General features: G+C 51.7%; 1 long non-coding RNA gene across 4 annotated transcripts; it reads left to right on the forward strand.

Annotated features, from left to right (window-relative positions):
• On the forward strand, positions 1–15,127 carry LOC128103946 (uncharacterized). Of its 4 annotated transcripts, XR_008215804.1 has the most exons (4): positions 3–1,037; positions 4,347–4,516; positions 13,807–13,890; positions 14,120–15,127. It is a non-coding gene; the product is annotated as an uncharacterized LOC128103946 (long non-coding RNA). The 4 variants fall into 4 exon arrangements; XR_008215803.1 differs by having other exon boundaries at positions 1–1,037; positions 4,347–13,890; XR_008215806.1 differs by having other exon boundaries at positions 1–1,037; positions 4,352–13,890.
• Positions 15,128–19,266: the final 4,139 nt, after the last annotated feature.

The following is a 19,266-nucleotide window of genomic DNA, read 5'->3' on the forward strand; positions in this document are numbered from 1 at the left end:
AGGCGGCTGGAGGCAGGCGCGGCGGCGTCGCGCCCCCGGGGTGGCCGGAGCAGGGGGCGCGGGGCCGGGCCCGTGGGCACCGCAGGACGCGCCGAGCGAGCGGGCGCGGGGCACCAGCAATGACAAGCCGCCTGCTCTCGGCGCTCCCCGGCCCGCCGGCTCCGGGAGGGGGGCGGCGGGCAAGCGCAAAAACCTGGCCTGGACTACACGCCCGGGACTGGCCTCCGCAGACCTCCCGTGCTCCCCAGCGACGGGCTCGGAAACCCGGCCTGGAGTTCCACTCGCCTCCCCCAAGGAAAAGTGGGCAGAGGGAGGCGACGCGCTAGATCCCCTAGTTGGGCCAGGGGGTGGTGGGGTGCGACGGGCAGCAGGAAGAACCGGAACGGATTCTACTGCCGTGCTGTGCAGAAAGCGCCTAACTGGTGGAGGGGTAAATGGGGAGCTGTGCAAGGACTGCGCAAAACCTGGCCCAGATTAGGCGGAGCGGGCAGGGACGGCGGGGAGGGGGGCGCTTGTGGGAGCTGCGACAAGGCCAGATGCACCCGAAGCACGCAAATTTCGGGCCGGATTCTTCCCGGGGAGACGGAGTAATGCGTCAAGCCTGTGCAGTGGTAGCAAGCAAGACCTGGACCAGAGCTCTCCGACCCGGGCTTGCAGGAGGGTCGGAGGGGGTGCTGCTTAGTGACTGACAACAGCGTAGGCTGTCCCCCATCATCCTGACAGCGACGTGCGATAGGGAGGGGCAAAATGAGGGCTGGACTGAGGTATGGAGGGATCCCGCGCGCTGGCTGCAACGGAGCCTGCAGGTAAAAGCGGTTTCTGGATCCTAGGTGATGCTACAGGAAGGGGATGTGGTGTAGATCCCGCTACCCTGGGAGACCAGACCTACAATAAAAAGCGAGAGAGGGACGCAAAGCCAGGACTGGAGTATAGGCGGGATGGGATGAGGCACCCCCCCACCCCCCACCCCAGCAGAAGAGAGCCTTGGCAACCGGACAGGGGCCTGGAGCTGACCAGGCTGCTGGAGCGGAGGAGAGGTTAGTATCTATAAACGCCTCAAGCGTCTGGCTTTGGAGGGGGTGGGTAAAGAAGAAAAAAAATTGAATTTTAGGATTCTGGCGGGAGCAAAAGCCCGGTGCAGATTTTCACAACCTAAGAACTACACGGCAGCTGATGGACTGAAGAAGTAGGGCAGCGGACCGAGCTTGGATTCTAGATCTCGGACTCAGTGAGTGAGGCCGGAGGCTGCGTTCAGGCCCCGGCTGCAGATGAAGCCTCGGATTCCCTCTCAGGATGGGGAAGGCCGTCGACCTGGCCAAATCCCTGGAGCCAAAGCTATCATTGCCAAGACCCACAGTGGGGGCTATAAAACCGGGCCTCGTGCCAAAAACCGGCACTTCAGCAGTATAGGCAAGTCAGTGCAGGGTGGGGGCTGGGGAAGGGGGAGTCCTGAGGGCTAAGAGCGCAGCTTGGAAGCTGCCGCGCTGCGAATTCGTTTTACGAAAGATGGGTGCAACTCTTAAGATTGATGGCTGGGGAGGAGCAAAACCGGGGCTTGGATTCTTGGGGAATGGAGTCCACCCAAATGCAGCCTAAATATCGAATCAGGTAGCTTATTCGAGTTCAAAGTCCGGCTGAATTTTAGCACTCTGAAGCCTTAGGAGGGCAGATAAACTCTGATGTGGATTTTTAGAGAAAGGGACGTGTTGGGGTTAGAGCAGGGGATAAAAGTCCATCTCTGTGTCCAAGGAAGGCGACGCATTGCTGACCAAGCTGTCTGCTGAGTGGATGAACGTCAGAAAAGGCTTTGAAAGTAGACGGGATTGAAGCGGTCACTACACAGAACTTGGGTGGGTTTTGAATAGGAACAAAGATTATCTACGAAAGCCTGAATGCATATGGTAGGCCCTTAACCTGGCTTCCAAAACTCCCTTCTAAGCAGCACGTGCTGCTGGCGGAGTCCGGTGGGAGGCACGGCAACAGTAGATGTCAAGGAGGGCTGGGTAGAACTAGGAGCTACCCGTGTAATTCTCGTTCCTACTTCTTTAAAAACACACCTTTCCTCCAGGACTGGGGGTTCTTGGCTCTTCAAAACCTAAAATCTGTGGTCCCCAAACTTCAGGTAGGAGTACTTAGGTACCCCGCCCCAAGACTCCATGTTTCAAGAACATCAGCCATGAGCCTAAGTGACCAGGCCCTGGGAACTGAATCCAGGGAACCAGAGACACATCTTGAGTGCAGAAAGGTGTGACTGACTGATGGTTATGGTCAGAGAGGAGGGTCCCATCTCTCTGTGCCTCAGTTTCCCACTTTGACATACTAACGAACCCCTGAAAAGCTTGCTGTTCTCACATCTGAGTGCGCGTGGTGTGTGTGTGTGTGTGTGTGTGTGTGTGTGTGTGTGTGTGTGTGTGTGTAGCACTGGGGCTAGTGTTCAGTGGCCTAGCATGTGTAAGGCCCTGGGTTCCACCTCTAGCCCAAAGGGCTTCCCATTTCTCCCAGCAGCCCACCCATCTCTACTGCAAAGCAATCCAGGAGGTATTTCGAACTAGCACTCTCCGTTATGAGGAAAAGTCGTGCCATATTTTTTTTTAAGGACCAAGGCTCAGTTTGGAAAAATGCTGGCAGGCTGGCCCTTCCCCCTCCAGCTTTCCGGACCCCTTCTCTCCCCCAATGCTGGTGGGCAGTGGTGCGCCCCTGGTGGCAGCCGGATTGGCTTGCCAGCCTCCTTCCTATGAGTGACTCTTGGGCTCTTGGGCAGAGGGCTCACAAGGCAAAGGATGCAAGGAGGCTGTGAACGCGAAGAGTCACCCCCACACCCCGACTCTCTGCCCGCGCAGTCGCAATGGAGGCTGCGCTGGCAGCCGGGCTCCGGGAACCAAAGCTTCTGCGCGCGCGCAGACTCGCCCCTGCGGGCGCCACTAACCCCTAACTCCTTAGTGGTACCCAAGGCCCTGACACAGTACACTTGGCTTCTAACATCCTGCCTTTCGCTTCGGGACGCTATGCAGAGTGACCACGTGGTTCGTTCCTTGACACTACATTCTGTACATCTAGTCCCATTGGATTTTTATGCACAGGCTGTCCCTTGTCTTGGTTACCTCTGAGTTTACAAGGCACGACACTTCATCTTTTGAGCACCATGTTCTAGAGGGCACCTATGCCCAGAGTGTCCCAGCATGAAGGTACCCTATATTTTCCGACATCTTTAGGATCCCATATTCTGAACGTCTAGAACATTAGACACCCCAGTCCTAGGCGTTATGGTACCCTCCTTGGGCCATCATGTGGCGCCTACAGGCTCAGTGAACTCTTGTCCCCAGCGCTCCCTATTTGCTTGTCTCAGGCCCGCCACCTTCCAGTGGTGGGGGTGGGGTTGCTGCACCTGCTAGAGTGAGTGGACCTGTCATGAGAGCTGGGTGCGCTCCTGCTGCCCCTGGGAGCTCCCTATACCGGGTCCCTTGAGCAATTTCTGAGCTCCATCCCATACCACACTCAGTACCCACTCAAGTGAATAGCATGATAAAGACCTCACAGAGTGCCGGGCAGTTGTGGACACATCTTTAACCCCGGAACTCAGGTAGTTCAATGGCAGCGAACAAATACAAGGTCCTGCAAAGGCATAAAAGATAAATGATGCAAGAATAAAAGTGCCACCGAGGAAAGGACGGAAAACGGACACCGAAGAGGTGGCAGGTTTCGCGGTGCTGGAGTGGGATCTGAGGCTTCATTAGACAAACACTCTCCCATAACCCCAGCGCTGGAATCTTTAGTTGGGGGAGGTCCCTGAAGCTCTCTCTGAGAAGATGGAGTTTGAACAAAGATCTAAGAAAAGGGAGGAGCCACAGGGTTGGGGTGGGAATATGAGGAAGTCACTCCAGGCAGAGCAAACAGCCTTTTCCCGGGACCTGAGGCAGGGGCATTGAACAGATCAGTGAAAGGGAGGGGGAGGGGCAAGAGGGAGGAGGTAATGGGTTTTGTGCTGGTTTAGTGAGCTGTGCTCTGGGAAGTCGTTGAGAGAGAAAAGGTAGGGTGATAACTGACTGAGGTGTTCACAGGTCCTGCTGGTCACCGTGGGGGAAGGGTATGGGGTCAAGAGCAGAGCCAGAGACTGCAGAAACTACTCTGATAGTCCAGGCTCCATGCTGATAGGGGGACCCTGATGGTGGCGATGGAGATGGTGAGGAAGACCTGAGGGCTGGGGTACAGAGCACCTGCCTAAAATCCCTCGGTGAGGGGCTAGGAATCTAAGTCGGTATCAGAGTATACTGGCTTAGACTCTCCCAGGGAGGGGCTGGGTAGGGCACTTGCTGTGGCCCTATCTGTTGAAATGATCCCATCCCCAGAACAGCAAGAAAATGGAGCAGATGACTTGGAAATGGAGGACAGAGCACACTGGAGTGCGGCTGAGCTCGGGAAGGTGCAGAAGGGACACTTGGAGGTTAGACTCAAGATTTCCATCTGATCCACCGACGAGCAAGCGTCAACAGCAAGTCAGCCCCGGGGCTCAGCACAGGTAACCTACACTGTGCTGTAGACAAGACAAGACCGAGGAGACGCTGCCTTCCCCGTCTCACGGAACCGAGAGCAATTGCAGGATCAGAGTCAAGCTGGGTGAGATGGCACACGTCACCTCAGCACTCTGGAGGTTGAGGCAGGAGAAATGCCATGAGTTCGAAGCCATGCAGTGTTACAGTACATGATTCCATTGATGCGAAATGTCAAAAAATGGAGACAGATGGGTGGTGGCCAGGGAACGGGGAAGGGAGAGACAGTGGAAGCTAATAGGCAGGGTTTTCATTTGGGGGGAGGTTGGTAGAAACACTGTGGACCTAGACACATGTCCCAAACTCTGGGTTGTCGATTTGGGAGTGGTTTTAGCACTTAATTTTACATAATGATATGTTAGCTCCAATTTTAAACAATTATAGGAGAGGGGCAGCGAGATGGCTCAGCAGGTAAAGGCACTTGCTGCCAAACATGATGACCTGAGTTCGATTCCTGGGACCCACACAGAAGAAGGAGAAAATCAACGTCCAAAGTTGTCCTCTGAACTACACACACACACACACACACACACACACACACACACACACACACACACACTAAATGCAAATTTAAAAAAATTATAGGGGTGACTTGAGAGAGATGGGGAGAGTGGGAAGGTGGTCATCAGATGAGAGGCTGGTGAATGAGGCTGGCATAGCATTTATGGGGAAGGTGGTAGGGTTCAGGAGATGCTGTAGAGACAGAGTCAATGGTACCCTTAACCTTTGCACCTCCACGGCGCCTAGCACCCCATCCTTCTAATTTCTGAGCCCTTCCCCACAGCATTTTCCACCTTAGAGTGTTCTTGTCTGCTGTGTGTCCTCCACAGGCACCTGTGTTAAATCTTGGTCCCCTACTTGGTGCTGTTGGGAGGTGCTGCGTACCTCTTTAGGAGATGAAGCTTTGCTAGAGGTCTTTGAGTCACAAAGTGTCTTTGTTACTGTTACTGTAATCAGACATCACATCCAAGGCAACTTACAAAAGAAAGAGTGTATTTGGAGCTTTGGGTTCCAGAGGGTTGGAGATCACGGCCAGCATGGTGGGGAGCATGGCAGCAGGCAGGCCTGGTGCTGGAGCAGTAGCTGAGAGTTCACATCTGAGACACAAGCTCAAGGAGAGAGAGCTAACTGGGAGTGGTATGGACTTTGCCCAGTGACACACCTCCTCGAACAAGTCCACACTTCCTAACCCTTCCCAAACAGTTCCACTGTTCAAGACCAAGTGTTCACACATATGAGCTTCCCGGGGCCATTCTCATTCAAACCACCACACTAAGGATGCCATTTGTAGTCGGACTTTCCTTTGGGCCACTAGTTCACAAGTAATGCCATGGAGACTTCTTATTAATTATGAAAGCTTGGCTATAGCTTAGGCTTGTTCTTACAAGTTCTTACAACTTAAATTAACCCATTTGTATTAATCTACGTTCTATCACGTGGCGTTACCTCTCTTCCATCTTGCACCTCCTGCTTCCACTCTGTGTCTCCTGGTGTCTCCTCTGCACCTCGATTATCTCCTCCTACTTTCTCTCTCTCTGCCTGGAAAGTCCCACCTATACCTTCTGCCTAGCTATCGGCCATTCAGCTCTTTATTAAACCAATCACAGCAATGTATCTTCACACAGTGTACAAATATCCCACAACAGACCCTGAAGGGAACTGCAAGGCTCTCCTCCTGTCTCCCCTGCACCTCCTGAGCAGGGAGTGAACGGTGTGTTCCCCCACGGCTCCTGCTGAGAAAGAGGTGCCACCTCACCACAGACCACACCGTTATGGAGGAGACCTCCAAAACTGTGTGCCAAAAGACATGTCTCTGGGGCTGATGTGCAGCACAGTTGGTACAGCACCTGCCTGCCACACACCAGGTTCTGTCCCCGTCACCACAAACATAAATAAGTGAACAACCTTTCCTCTTTATAAAGTGATTTATCTCAGGCATTTAGTCCCAGACAACCTTTTTGTTGTTGTTGTCATTATTTGAGTCAACAACTTTATGATCAGTTTACATCGTAGAAAAAAAGGGTGCAAAGAATAGATCAGGGATTACTAAAAAACAGTCCAGGTGTGTACACATCCTCTGTTTACACATGGTTGTAGGGCTGTGTCCCCAGCAGGTGCACTTCTGCAGATGCACGCCTCCGGGCAGCAGGTGCAGCAGTTTTTCTTATAGTGGGTGCATGTGAACTCTGCAACAGTGGGCACAGGAGCAACTGGAGTCTGTGGTGAGCCAAAGCCAGCGGGTGACTGGTGTCCAAAGACAGATGTTCACAGCTATGCTAGCAGGAAACCTTCACTTCTTTTCTTTCTGACACGGTCTCACGGAGCCCAGGCTGGCCTTTGACTGAATAGTTTAGAATGACCTTGGACTCCTGACTGTGACTCCCAAGTAGGAGGGCTAGGATCACAGGTAGGCTGCACCACACAAGGTCTTATACGATGCCGGGGATTGAACCTAGGCCTAGTGCATGTTGTGGAGGCTTTCCATCAACTGAGCCACATCTGCAGCCCCTTTGTGTTTTTCTTGTCTTTGATTTGTGTCTTCTGATGGATACCGGGAGGCAGGGCATGTTTATTTCATGTCCTTGGCTGTAAGACCACAGTCCAGAACGGTTCCAGGCAAGTAGTAGGCGTTTATGAGGAGGTAAGGGAGTAAGCAAGAGTTCAGTAGGCTGCTGAGCGCCGTGGTTCCAGTCAGAGCAGTAGGTAGGAGGGTAGATTGAGTTAAATGGAGAAAGGTTGAGGCGAGTGCTTCACAGGTAACCCAGTTGGTCCGCGCTTCCTTCCCCGACCACTAGGGGCCACTGCCATACTGCTCTGCGGCCACCAGGTGAGCGGCCGCCCTTCTCCCCAGGTGTGCCGGAGACACAGCCGTCTCCAGGGCCTGGAGACGGGGCAAACTGAGGTATGAGTGGGGGGTTCCGAGGGAAGGAGACTGCAGAGCTTGCCTGAGATGGGGACCGCGGAAAGAGGAAAGTGAGGGGTGGGGGGAGGAAGGAGAAAGGCCACTTGGTGTTGCAGGGGCTAGGGGGTGCGGGAGCAGAAGGGAGGCTGGAGGATGCCACCGGGACATACTTCAGAGTAGGGATCAAGAGACAGGTGAACAGGTGAGAAGGAAGAAGGGTCCTGGAGGGGTGACCTTGAATGCTTTGCTGGGGGTGATTTGGGTGGGGCCTGTGGCCAGCCGAGGTAGATGACAGGGTGCAGGGCTGTAGGGGGGTGAGCAGACCCAGGGAAGGTGATGAAGATAGACTACCTGGTGTGTGTGTGTGTGTGTGTGTGTGTGTGTGTGTGTGTGTGTGTGTGTGTGTTCACTGGTGACAGAAAACATTGGTGAGCCACGGGAGGCAAGGCAAAGGTGGAAGTCAGATGGAGACTTGGGGAGGGCACAGGGCCCCCATAACCAGAGGGTTCCCAGGCTATCTCACACTAGGATGAGTGATGGGGAGGCTGGGGGCTGAGGAAAGAGAGCTCTTCTGGTCTTGGAAGAGAAGAATCTCACTGCAGAGGTCTGAGGGTGCTGCCAAGGAAGGAATAGGCAGATCCAGGCTGTAGTAGGCGGCAGGGAGTGGTGCGGTCTGAGGCAGCATGGAAGGGCCTAATAGGACTGAAGGGGCCCGTGTGTGAGGAAGAGAGATATGAGGACAGAGAGAGGTCGATGGAGGTGGAAGCTGTAGCTCCAGGGAATAGGTGATTCCTAATCGTGTCCAGGCCCGTTGAAGGAGTTAGAAAGCCAGTACTGACCCAGGAATGAACGGGACAGGACTCGACGGAGACACTGGGGAAGGAGGACAACAGTTGAACTGAAGCCACACCTCCCTCTGAAGCCCAGTCACTGCAGCTCCAGCCGGATGCTAGGACGCGGGCACCACTCTGTTGAAAGACTGGATTCTGCGAAAGAACCAAGAAGTTAGGGTGGCTGTGTGTGTGTGTTTTCTTCTTGTTACCATAGCCAGGTTCGGACCTACAGACAGACAGATTTATGTAGGGGGTTCTGGCCCACAACCTATTAGCCATGTTGCTTTTGGGCAAAGCCAATCATGCCAGGGCAAACACATGAGGACACTCTCCTGATAACTGCAGTCTCCCCAGTGGCCCTCTTGGGGTTTTTTGTTTTGGTTTGGTTTGGTTTTTTGAGATAGGGTTTCTCTGTGTAGCCTTGGCTGTCCTAGAACTAGCTTTGTAGACTAAGCTGGCCTTGAACTCATAGAGTTCTGCCTGCCTCTGCCTCCTGAGTGCTGGGATTAAAGGTCTGTATCACCACCCGCCAGCTGAGCCCTCATTTCTTAAACATTCTACCATCTTCCTGTAGTTCAGTGAGACTTTGAATATGCACACACCCCTGCCTGCTCAGGGTATATATTGTAAGTGGCTATCCACCTGGGGCCATTGCATTGGAAGGTTCTGGAAACTTTGGGAGATGAGGTCTAGTTTGAAAAATTAGATCACTGAAGAATTGTCTTTCAGGGTTCTGCCAAGTCTCCAGACCCCCTTTCTTCCTGCTTCCTGTTTGCAATGATTTCAGCAGCTCTGCCTCAGGCTGTCAAGCCAAGGTGCCTGGGAGCACACAGCAGAGCAAATGTGGAGGGGGCCTTCCACAACTGTGAGCCAAGTAACCCTTTCCTCCCCGGGTTGCTCTCTCAGGCGTTTTCTCACAGTTACAACAAAATAATTAGTGAAAGCTCCAAGGTGGGGACCAAGCTTTTAGCACGTGGGCCCTTGGTGGGGCATTCCAGATCCCATCTGTAGTTTGTACAGAACTCCCCAGCCTCAGATCTACTGAGTAAAACCGTTATCACACAGCAGTTCCACCATGGGACTAATTCATAGTGGGGACAAAGAGCAGACATTGTATAACCCCTTTCCTGTGACATTTAAGGCCAGGCAGAAGCAATCTGGAGATAGCGCGGGCGGGCCTCAGGGTTCCCAAATGCGGCACTGTGGATGCTTATGGCGGATAGGTCTAGATACTTGCCCCGTGCACTCTGGGTCAGAAGCAGCATCCTTAGCTGCCACCTGCTAGATGCCAGCAGCATACTCCTAGTTGTGACAAGGATCTTTCACGGGTGGAGGCAAAAACACTCTCAGAGGAGAGCTCTTTGGAGAGTGAGACTTTGTATAAAATACTTCCTCTGACACAGACTTCTGGGGTTTTGAATGGTTTCTATCTTGAAGTAGATGGTGGTGATGAGTGTGAAATATTGGTTTAAAAAAAAAACAACAACTTAGAGAGACTGAGGAGATGGCTTAGTTGTTAAAGTATTTGTCACATAATCATGAGGACCTGAGTTTGAAGCCTGCACTTGTGAAAAGCTGGACCCCAGTGTGTTCCTGTAACCCCAGGGGTGGGGAGCAGGAACAGGAGACTACCTGGGCTTGACTGGCTAGCCAGCCTTGCCTAATGGGTGAGCTCCAGGTTCAATAAGGGTGCCTGTCTCAGAAATTAAAGTGGAGGGTCGGCAAGATGGCTCAGCAGGTAGAGGTACTTGCTGCGGAAGCCTGATGACCTCTGGTTCGAGACCAGAGATTACATGGTGGAAGAAGAACACTGACTGGAGAAGTTGCCCTCTGACCCCACAGATGTACCGTGGCTCAGGCACAAACACACACAAACATGTTCTATATATATATATATATATTTTTTTTTTTTTTCTTTTGGTTTTTTGAGATAGGGTTTCTCTATGTAGTTTTGGAGCCTGTCCTGGATCTCACTCTGTAGACCAGGCTGGCCTCGAACTCACAGAGATCTGCCTGGCTCTGCTTCCCGAGTGCTGGGATTAATGGTGTGCTCCACCACCACCTGGCTATAATAAATATTTTAATTAGGTTAAATAAGGTGGACAGCAATTGAGGACAACGACATACTGTACCTACCTCTGCCCCCCACATGAACACACGCACACAAGCACACATAGAAGTTTACAGACCTGTCCTGCACATCTCTAACTGAACTCAGGCCTAGAGTCTACCAGTGGCGTGGGACATGGCTCATTGGTAGAAAGGCAGTACAGAGTCAACCACTGAGGGGAAGGGGGGGCGTGGTTTGGTGGTAGAGCCCTTGTCTAGAATCCTCCAGAGAGGGGCTGCAGGTGTCTATCATTCAGTGGTAGGGAACTTGCCCGAGGTCTTTGGCGTAGGTTCCATTGCCATAAAAGGGGACTCAGAACCAATGCTCCTCCATTTTGTAATGGCTGGGAGTTGTAACTCAATCAGTGGCAGAGCACTTGCTTGGCCTTGTGTGGTCTTGAGTTCCACCCCCAGCATCAGAAATACAAAAATGAGAACCCAAGATGCATGTGACTTGGAACATAAGAGTCAACCTGCCACAGAGCTGACCCCTGACCTGCCACTAAGCAGAAGAAGCCCAGACCCCAAAGAGCTGAGTGTTTGAGTCTCTGTATGAAATGTCTAGAGCAGGCGAAGGCAGAAGGTAGATCAGAGGCTGCAAGGGGCTGTAGAGGAGGGGAGCAAGCAACTTTGAGGTAAAGAGAATATCCTGGAATTAAGAGGTGACAGTCACACAATTCTTGAGTGTACTGAGCTGTACTTTTGTTTTCTCTCTGGTGGGGGGGCTGGAACCCAGGGCTTTGGGATGGTAAGCACCCTAATACCGAACCACAGGCTAGCCCTTGACTTACGTTTTCATTATCTTGCTTTTTATTTTGTCCTTCATGTGTGTACTAGTGCATTCTGATCATTGCCCCCATCCTCTCTTGTCCTTCCCACCATCAGCTCTCTCTCCCCACTACACATCTCTGCCACGTTCACGACTTTTCATTTGTTTGTGAGCCACTGAACTTAACCAGGCCTGTCTCTGCGACCCTGGGTTTGGTGCTACCCACTGGAGTCTGGTGTGCTCACCAGAGGGTACAGTTTTCTTCATTTCTTTAGGAGACCGTGTCTCATTCTGTCCAAGTCTGGCCCGGCACTATGGAACCCTGGCCATCCTCAAACTAATGGCAATCCTCCTTCCTCAGCCTCCTGAGTTCTGGGATGACAGCCAGCACACCCCATTTACTGTTTGGCTGAGCAGTACATTCCTACTATACACAAATTACCAAACATTGGGCATTTTGCTACAGCAACAAGAGCACACGGTGACAGCGACATCATATGTGTCAAGACGTGGCTGACTTTTCCTTTTGCGGGAGAAGTGGCCACCATCTGCAGCCCCAAGCTTCTGGGCTCCGGAAAGCCTCCCTAGTCCCCCTCCAGCTCAGCACTGCAGATTCAGGCCTGAGCTGCCCAGGCAGCCCCAGCTGGTCTGGCTGAGATGCTCTCATTTCCCTTCCAGTCAGCAGCTTGAGCTAGCCTCTGACCCGCAGCGCAGCGCTCTGTCCAAGGCTCAGAGGGAGCTAAGAGAAACGCTTTTTCCCTTTTGTCCGATTTGCCTCAGCTCTCCTGCCACAGGAACACCAACTTCTAAAGGCTGAGGCGGCCTCTCTTCTTTTAATGTTTCTTTCTTTTTGGTTTGTTTGTTTGTTTGTTTTATTTTGTTCTCTTGTTGTTGTTTTTCAAGACAGGGTTTCTCTGTATAACCACCCTGGCTGTCCTGGATCTCACTCTGTAGACCAGGCTGGCCTCAAACTCAGAGACCCACCTGCCTCTGCCTCCCGAGTGCTGGCATTAAAGGTGTGCACCACCACTGCTCAGATCCTTTTATTATTTATTTTTTAATTATCTTTTTATTTACTTATTTTTATTTCTTATGCATTGGTGTTCTGCCTGCATGTGTGTCTCTGTGAGAGTGTTGGATCTCCTGGAACTGGAGTTACAGACAGTTGTGAGCTGCCATGTGGGTGCTGGGACTTAAACCTGGGTCCTCTGGAAGAGCAGCTAGTGCTCTTAAGCACTGAGCTATCTCTCCAGCCTGCCTTTTATTATTCTGTATTCATTAACTCATGGGTTTTATTGTAACATTTTCATCAACACGTGCTTTGATCACGGTCGCCTCTCAAGTCTGGCTGCGGTGGCACACAGCTGCAGCTTCTGCACTGAGGGGGCCAGAAGCTGAAGGGGATCCACAGTCCTGTAGTGAGTTCGAAGCCTGGAATACATGACACTCCGTGTCTCAAAAAGCAATGTCCCCATCACCACGCCTTCCCCCCGTTTCCCTTCCTCATGCTAAAGAGCCACGCATATGTTCTAGACATACAGGTGCGTGTAGTGCACGCGTGTGCACACACACACACACAAAGTGAGAACAAAATGAAAAAGGAAAAACTAAAACACGACTGGAAAGGCGTCAAACCCGTCCGTCCCAGGGGCCCTGGGCATGCGGCTTGTGGGCAGAGGACAGGGTCACAGTCTCACAGGCTCCGCCAGGCCACCTTTTCAGACTCAACACCCTTGCGTTGCTAGGAGTGACTCCGTGGCTGACAGTCCTTCCTCACCCTGAGCCTGAAAAGCGGGAGAGAGGGAGGAGGAATCTCCATCTGCTCTTCCTGTGACGGAGTGAGATTGTCACTGCTCACACCCACGTTTCCTCCCATCTCTTCTAGGCCAAGGGGACAAATAACACAGATCCCCGCAAATGACTTTGCTGGCTGCTCACCAGGATGTGTTAATAATGGCTCATTTGATGCCCTGGGGAGGGAAAATACTCCATGGAGATATTGGAGATAGGGGCCTCAGAGAGAGGGAGAGAGAGAGAGACAGAGAGACAGAGACAGAGAGACTGTGTGTGTATATATAATGGCCCTGTCACCCCAAAGGACATTCTAGAATGTCTTCATCTTATTGGGATCCCAACTGACCCTTCTTTCATTTATTTATGTGTTTATTATTATTTTTTTATTTATTTTTAATTTGAAATCACCCTTTAAAGTGTGGGTTCTGGGGGTTGAACTCAGAACTCAGATGGTCAGGATTGGCAGCAAGTGTCTTCACCTACTCAGTCATTTTGCTGATCCTAATTTTTTGTTTGTTTGTTTCATTTTATTTTAAACAGGGCCTTACCATGTAACCCTAACTAGCTTAGAATTACTCTTTAGAGCAGACTCGTCTTAAAGTCACAGAGCTCCCCACCTGCCTCTGCCTCTGCGTCTGGAGTGAGGAGATTTAAATGTGTGTCCCACCACACCTACCCCTCCTTTTTTTCTTCGGAGGGAACCTATTTATTTTTGGCACAGGACCTGTGTGGTCCAGACTGGCCTCCAACTACGCAGTTGAAGATGACCCTCAACTTCTGGTCCTCCTGCCTCCGCGTCTTGATTGCTGGAATCACAGGCGTGTAGCATCACATCTGGTTTATGTGGTGCAGGGATCCAACCGGGTGCTTTGTGCACGCCAGGCAAGCACGACACCAACTGAGCCACATCCCGGCCCCTCCAGTCAACCTTTCTATGTAAGTATTACTGCTCAGAGCCCCATGGAACCCATTCCCCCTGGAATGGAGGGGTTTTGTTAGAGAACATCTGGGTCCATTCAGTGAGCACCCATTCCCCCTGGAATGGAGGGGTTTTGTTAGAGAACATACGGGTCCGTTTAGTGAGCACCAAGTGTAGTCCCTGAGCTAGGTGCAAGCACTACAGCCAGTCTCCTAAAGCCTTGCCCTTCCTGGATGCACATTCTAGAAACTGAAGACAGCGAGGATGTTGACAAAGAACTCATGCTGGGGTGGTCAGCACCCCTGAGGAGCGGGGCTGCATGCTATGGACTGCACAACCGGATCCTGTCTCTGAAGAAATGAAGAAATAAAGGCTTTGTCTGAGGAGGCAGCTCGGTGTTGGCTGCCTTAGCTCAAGGAGGCTAAGTCTGGATCCCCAACACGGACATGAAAGTCAGGCCTGGTGGCATGTGTCTCTAACAGCGGCGCTGGGGAGGTGGAGACCCGAGGATCCCTAGGACTAGCGACAGCCAGTTTAACCCGACCAGGGAGCTTCAGTTCAGTGACAGACCCTGTCTGTCCCCGAAAGCAGGGTGTGGGGCTGGTGGTATGGTTCACAGGGTCATGTTACCTGCCGCCAAGTCTGACGGCTTGGGTTCAGTCCCTGGGACCCACACAGTGGCGAGAGCTGACTCCACAAAAGTACACTTTGACCTCCATTCTCACACTATGGCACATGTGTCCACACAGGCAGGCACACACACACACACACACACACACACACACACACACACACACACACAATTATACACATAAACCTAAACAAATAAGGTGAAATATAGAGGTAGACCTCTGCATACATGTACATACACATGTGTACATGAGCACATGTGCACACACATGCATACATGACATGCACACAAGAACATATCACACACCAAAACAATTTAAAAAAATAAGGACCAGCTCATTAGTGAGCACTTTCCTAGCATGTACAAAGTCTTGGCTTGCATCCCAGCTCTGCTGCTGCTGCTGCTGCTGCTGCTGGTGATGATGATGATGATGATACACTAGACAAAAGTGCACTAAACTAAGCCAATCAGTGGTGGCACTCACCTTTAATCCCAGCACTGGGGAGGCAGAGGCAGGTGGATCTCTGTGAGTTTGAGGCCAACCTGGGCTACAGAGTGAGTTCCAGGACAGCCAGGGCTACACAGGGAAAACCTATCTCAGGGAGACAAAAAAAAAAAAAAAAAAAAAAAAAAAAAAAAAAAAAAAAAAAAAAAAAAAAGCCAACTAGACTGGGCTGGTGCTGCGGCTCAGCAGGTAAAAGGCATCTGCTGGCCGGGCGGTGGTGGCGCACGCCTTTAATCCCAGCACTCGGGAGGCAGAGCCAGGCGGATCTCTGTGAGTTCGAGGTCAGCCTGGTCTCCAAAGCGAGTACCAGGAAAGGCGCAAAGCTACACAGAGAAACCCTGTCTCGAAAAACCAAAAAAAAAAAAAAAAAAAAAAAAAAAAAAAAAAAAAGGCATCTGCTGTAGGACCCTGAGTTCAGTCTCTGGGACTCACGGTAGAAAGAGAAGTGTGACTCTCGGAAGTTGTCGTCCGATCTCCACATTTCGGAGGACTGTGGCATGCCTGCACCCCTCATACAGTTATAATACGTAAATAAATAATATTTAAAGTCCATCAAACTGTCTTTCTGATTGGGGAGCTTGTGATGGAAGTGTGGGTCGTAGTGAGGATGGGTAGTAGCCCATGTAATCCCAGCATTCTGGAGGCAGGGCAAAAGGATTAGGAGTTCAAGGTCATCCTTGTCTATATAGTGAGTTCCCAGCCAGCCTGAGCTATGTCTCCAAAAAGTAAAATCCCAGGATATTGTAAATCAGGTTATTTCCACACAGCAGATATTATTGTCTTCAAGTCTGAAGTCTGGAAGTCCGAGTCCATGGTGCCAGCCTGTTTTTACAGAGACATGAGGAGTCCTTGTTCTACAGGTCCTGGGACTCTGCCTTCTACATAAGGTCACAGTCCCACTCAGGAGGTCTCTAAATGTCCTCACTGCCCACCTTGTAATGCCATGACCATGGAGGGTTAGGGGAAACTGAGAGGAAAGCAGACAGATTCAGAAGACAGGACTTCCCCTCCATCCCTTCATGTCTGCTTTCTCCCTGCCGTGGGGTAAATGTTAGCTTCCCTTCAAGATAGTCTTATATCCCAGAACCAGCGAGTGTGAGCATTTTTGGGAAAATGAGATCTTTGAAGGCATAATTAAGAATCTCCACGTGATATCTCAGTGGATTGAGATGTGCCCCAATCCACTGACAAGTGTCCCTGTGAGAGAAGAGGGTGGGAGATAAACACTCGAGACCCAGGGACAAAGGCTGAACCTGGAGCTTACAGTTCCAGCTAGACTGGCTAGGCAGCTCGGCCCCTGCAACCCTCCTGCTTCCCACTCCCCACAGCGTTGGATTACAGGCCCACGCCGCTGTGCTCAGTGCGGTGCGTCCCCACAGCGCTGGATTACAGGTCCACGCCGCTGGGCTCAGTGCGGTGCGTCCCCACAGCGCTGGATTACAGGTCCACGCCGCTGTGCTCAGTGCGGTGCGTCCCCACAGCGCTGGATTACAGGTCCACGCTGCTGGGCTCAGTGCGGTGCGTGCCGGGATCCCGCCCCCGCCCCTTGTGCAGCACCTTTGCACCCAGCCGTCTCCCCACCCTCAGTTTGAGCCACCCTAGTTTAGAGTCTGCCGTGGTGAACTGATACATTGCTCTCATTGTTTGGGTCCAAAACGTCCTCATGTTCTCATGCTCCAGCACCTGCTCCCCATCTGCTGGCAATATTTTGGGAGTCAGTAGACTCTTTAGGAGGTGGGACATAGATGGCAGAAACGGATCAATCAGAGGGTTGTCCTTTGAAGGTCAAACCTTGCTCCTGGTCCTGGTGCCTTTCTGTCTTCTGGTGTACCCTCCCACCAGCCTTCCCTGGTGGTTTGAAACTTAAACTGTGAGCCAGTAAAACAGTTTAACGCACCGGGGCGGTGGTGGCACACACCTTTAGTTCCAGCACTCAGATAGCAAAGCCAGGCAGATCTCTGAGTTGAAGGCCAGCCTGGACTATAGAGTGAGTTCCAGGACAGCTTGGGCTACACAAAAAAAACCTATCTAGCAGAAAAAAAAATTGAGGCAGGGTCTCAATGTAACCAGGCTGACTTCAAACTCACATCACCATGCAGCAGATGACCTTGAGTTTCTGATCTCCTGCTCACACCCTAAATGCTGGGTTTATAGGTAAGTACCCCTGTGTCCAGTGTATACAGTGCTGAGGATGGAACCCAGGGCCTGAGCATCCTAGGCAAGCATTTTGCCGACTAAGTCATATCTCCAGCCTCCAGAAGTAATCTCTCTTCCTTTAAGTTGTCTCTCTCAGAAATTCTGTCACAGCAATGCACAGCTGACCAGTAAGGGGTTGGTGGGATGGCTCAGCAGATAAAGGCCTGAGGACCTGAGTTTGATCCCTGGATCCCACATGGTGGAAGGAGAGAACCGACTCCTGCAGTTGTCCTCTGCACACACACACACACACACACACACACACACACACACACACACACACTCACACATTGTTGTCTGAATGCAGACACACACAAAAAAGTAAGCATCATATTTGTTTAAATGACCAGTACAACCTCCTCCTCCAGCAGAGTCCTCAAGAGTCATAGGGGTCTTGAGCTGTTCTCCCATCCTGCCTCTGTCCATCCTTCTCCATCAAGCTTCTGTCCCCCTTGGCCATCTCGAGGGATCCACTTTGCTCAACCAGATGGCAGTTTCTTAGTGGACAGGGCCTGTATCTTTTGACTTCCCTCCACAGCTACTCTGCACCTACAGGACAGGTTCCAGGAGAGGGGCACCAAAGGCTAGGAAGCTTCTAATCGCCTCAGTAGAAGGCAAGGGCTCTCTTGAGCCTTGGGAGCACTTCGACTTTGGATTCCCAACTCCAGAACCAGAGATGATGAACCGCTGTGCAAAGATCCGATGCATTTGGGTTTCCCCAAAGTAAGGCCTGAGACTTTGATTGGAGCAGAGGGATGGGTTCCCTGCGAGGTGAACTCTGAAGCACTGATGGGAAAGGGGGAGGGGCTATGAGAGCCTCTGCTTTCCGGTTTCTGTTGCTGTGAGTAAACACTGTGACCACAGCAACTTGGGGAGAAGCAGGTGTTCATTTTACATTTCTCAGGCAGTAGTCCATCACTGAGGGATGTCAAGGCAGGAACTGAAGCACGCCAGGATCTAGGAAGCAGGAAGTGATACAGAGACCGTGAAGGAATGTGGCTTACTGGCTTGCTCCCCATGGCTTGCTCAGCCTGCTTTCTTACAGCACCCAGGACCACCAGCACAGGGGTGGCACTGCCCACAGTCGGCTGGGTCCTCCCCCGTCAATCATCCACCAAGAAAAAGTACCACAGGCGCTCCCACAGGCAAATCTGGTGGGGACATTTTCTCAGTTAAGGTTCCCTCTTCCAAAATAACTCTGGCTTGTGTCAAGTTGCCCGCACAGTCTCCCAGAGGCCCATGTGTCGAAGGCCAGGCTCTCGGTGCAGCAGGCTTCCACAGATGGATCCTCTGCAAGGAGTCAGTTCTCCTGCGGGACGGAGGTCTTGAAGGCCACTGGCGCCTCTAGGACAACGTTGATATTCTCTCATGCAGAGCATGAGCGAGTGGGGTCCCTGCCATCTGACTCCTAGCCTGCTTGGGTTGATGTATGCCAACAGGGAGAAGGAATTCTCTAGAAGTCTTGGCATTCCCTGTGCAAGCACCTCCCCTTGAGTCTGGCTAGAACTCTGAGATCTGCCAAGGGAATGTGGAAAACATGGTGGGATGTCACTGCTGAAGTTAGGTTATAAAAAGAGACTCTCTTTCTCTCTCTCTCTCCACACACACACACACACACACACACACACACACACACGCACACGCACACGCACACGCACACGCACGCACATGCACCCTCTCTCAATCTTGCTCTTTTACTCTTCCTCAGAATCTCACTACATAGCCCAGGTTAGCCTCAAACCCCGGCAAACCTCCTGCCTCCACTTCCTGGGTGCTGATATTCTAATCCAGCACCACCTACACCTGGCTGCCATCTTTTCTGTTTTAATTGCAATGTGTCCATGGCTATTTGGACTTTGGTTTAATTTTCATTTTATTTATTTGTTTTTTAGATTTACTTGTTTGATTGTATGTGTTGAGTGTTTTGCACGCATATGCACTAGATTCATGCCTGGTGCCAGCGGAGATAAGAAGAGGGAATCAAATCCCTCTCAGAACTAGAGTTACAGATGATTGTGAGCTGCCATGTGGGTGCAAGGAATTGAGCCTGGGTTCTCTACA

Source organism: Peromyscus californicus, unplaced genomic scaffold, assembly GCF_007827085.1.
Source record: "Peromyscus californicus insignis strain IS unplaced genomic scaffold, ASM782708v3 Scaffold_8__1_contigs__length_139910024, whole genome shotgun sequence".
NCBI lineage: Eukaryota > Metazoa > Chordata > Mammalia > Rodentia > Cricetidae > Peromyscus > Peromyscus californicus.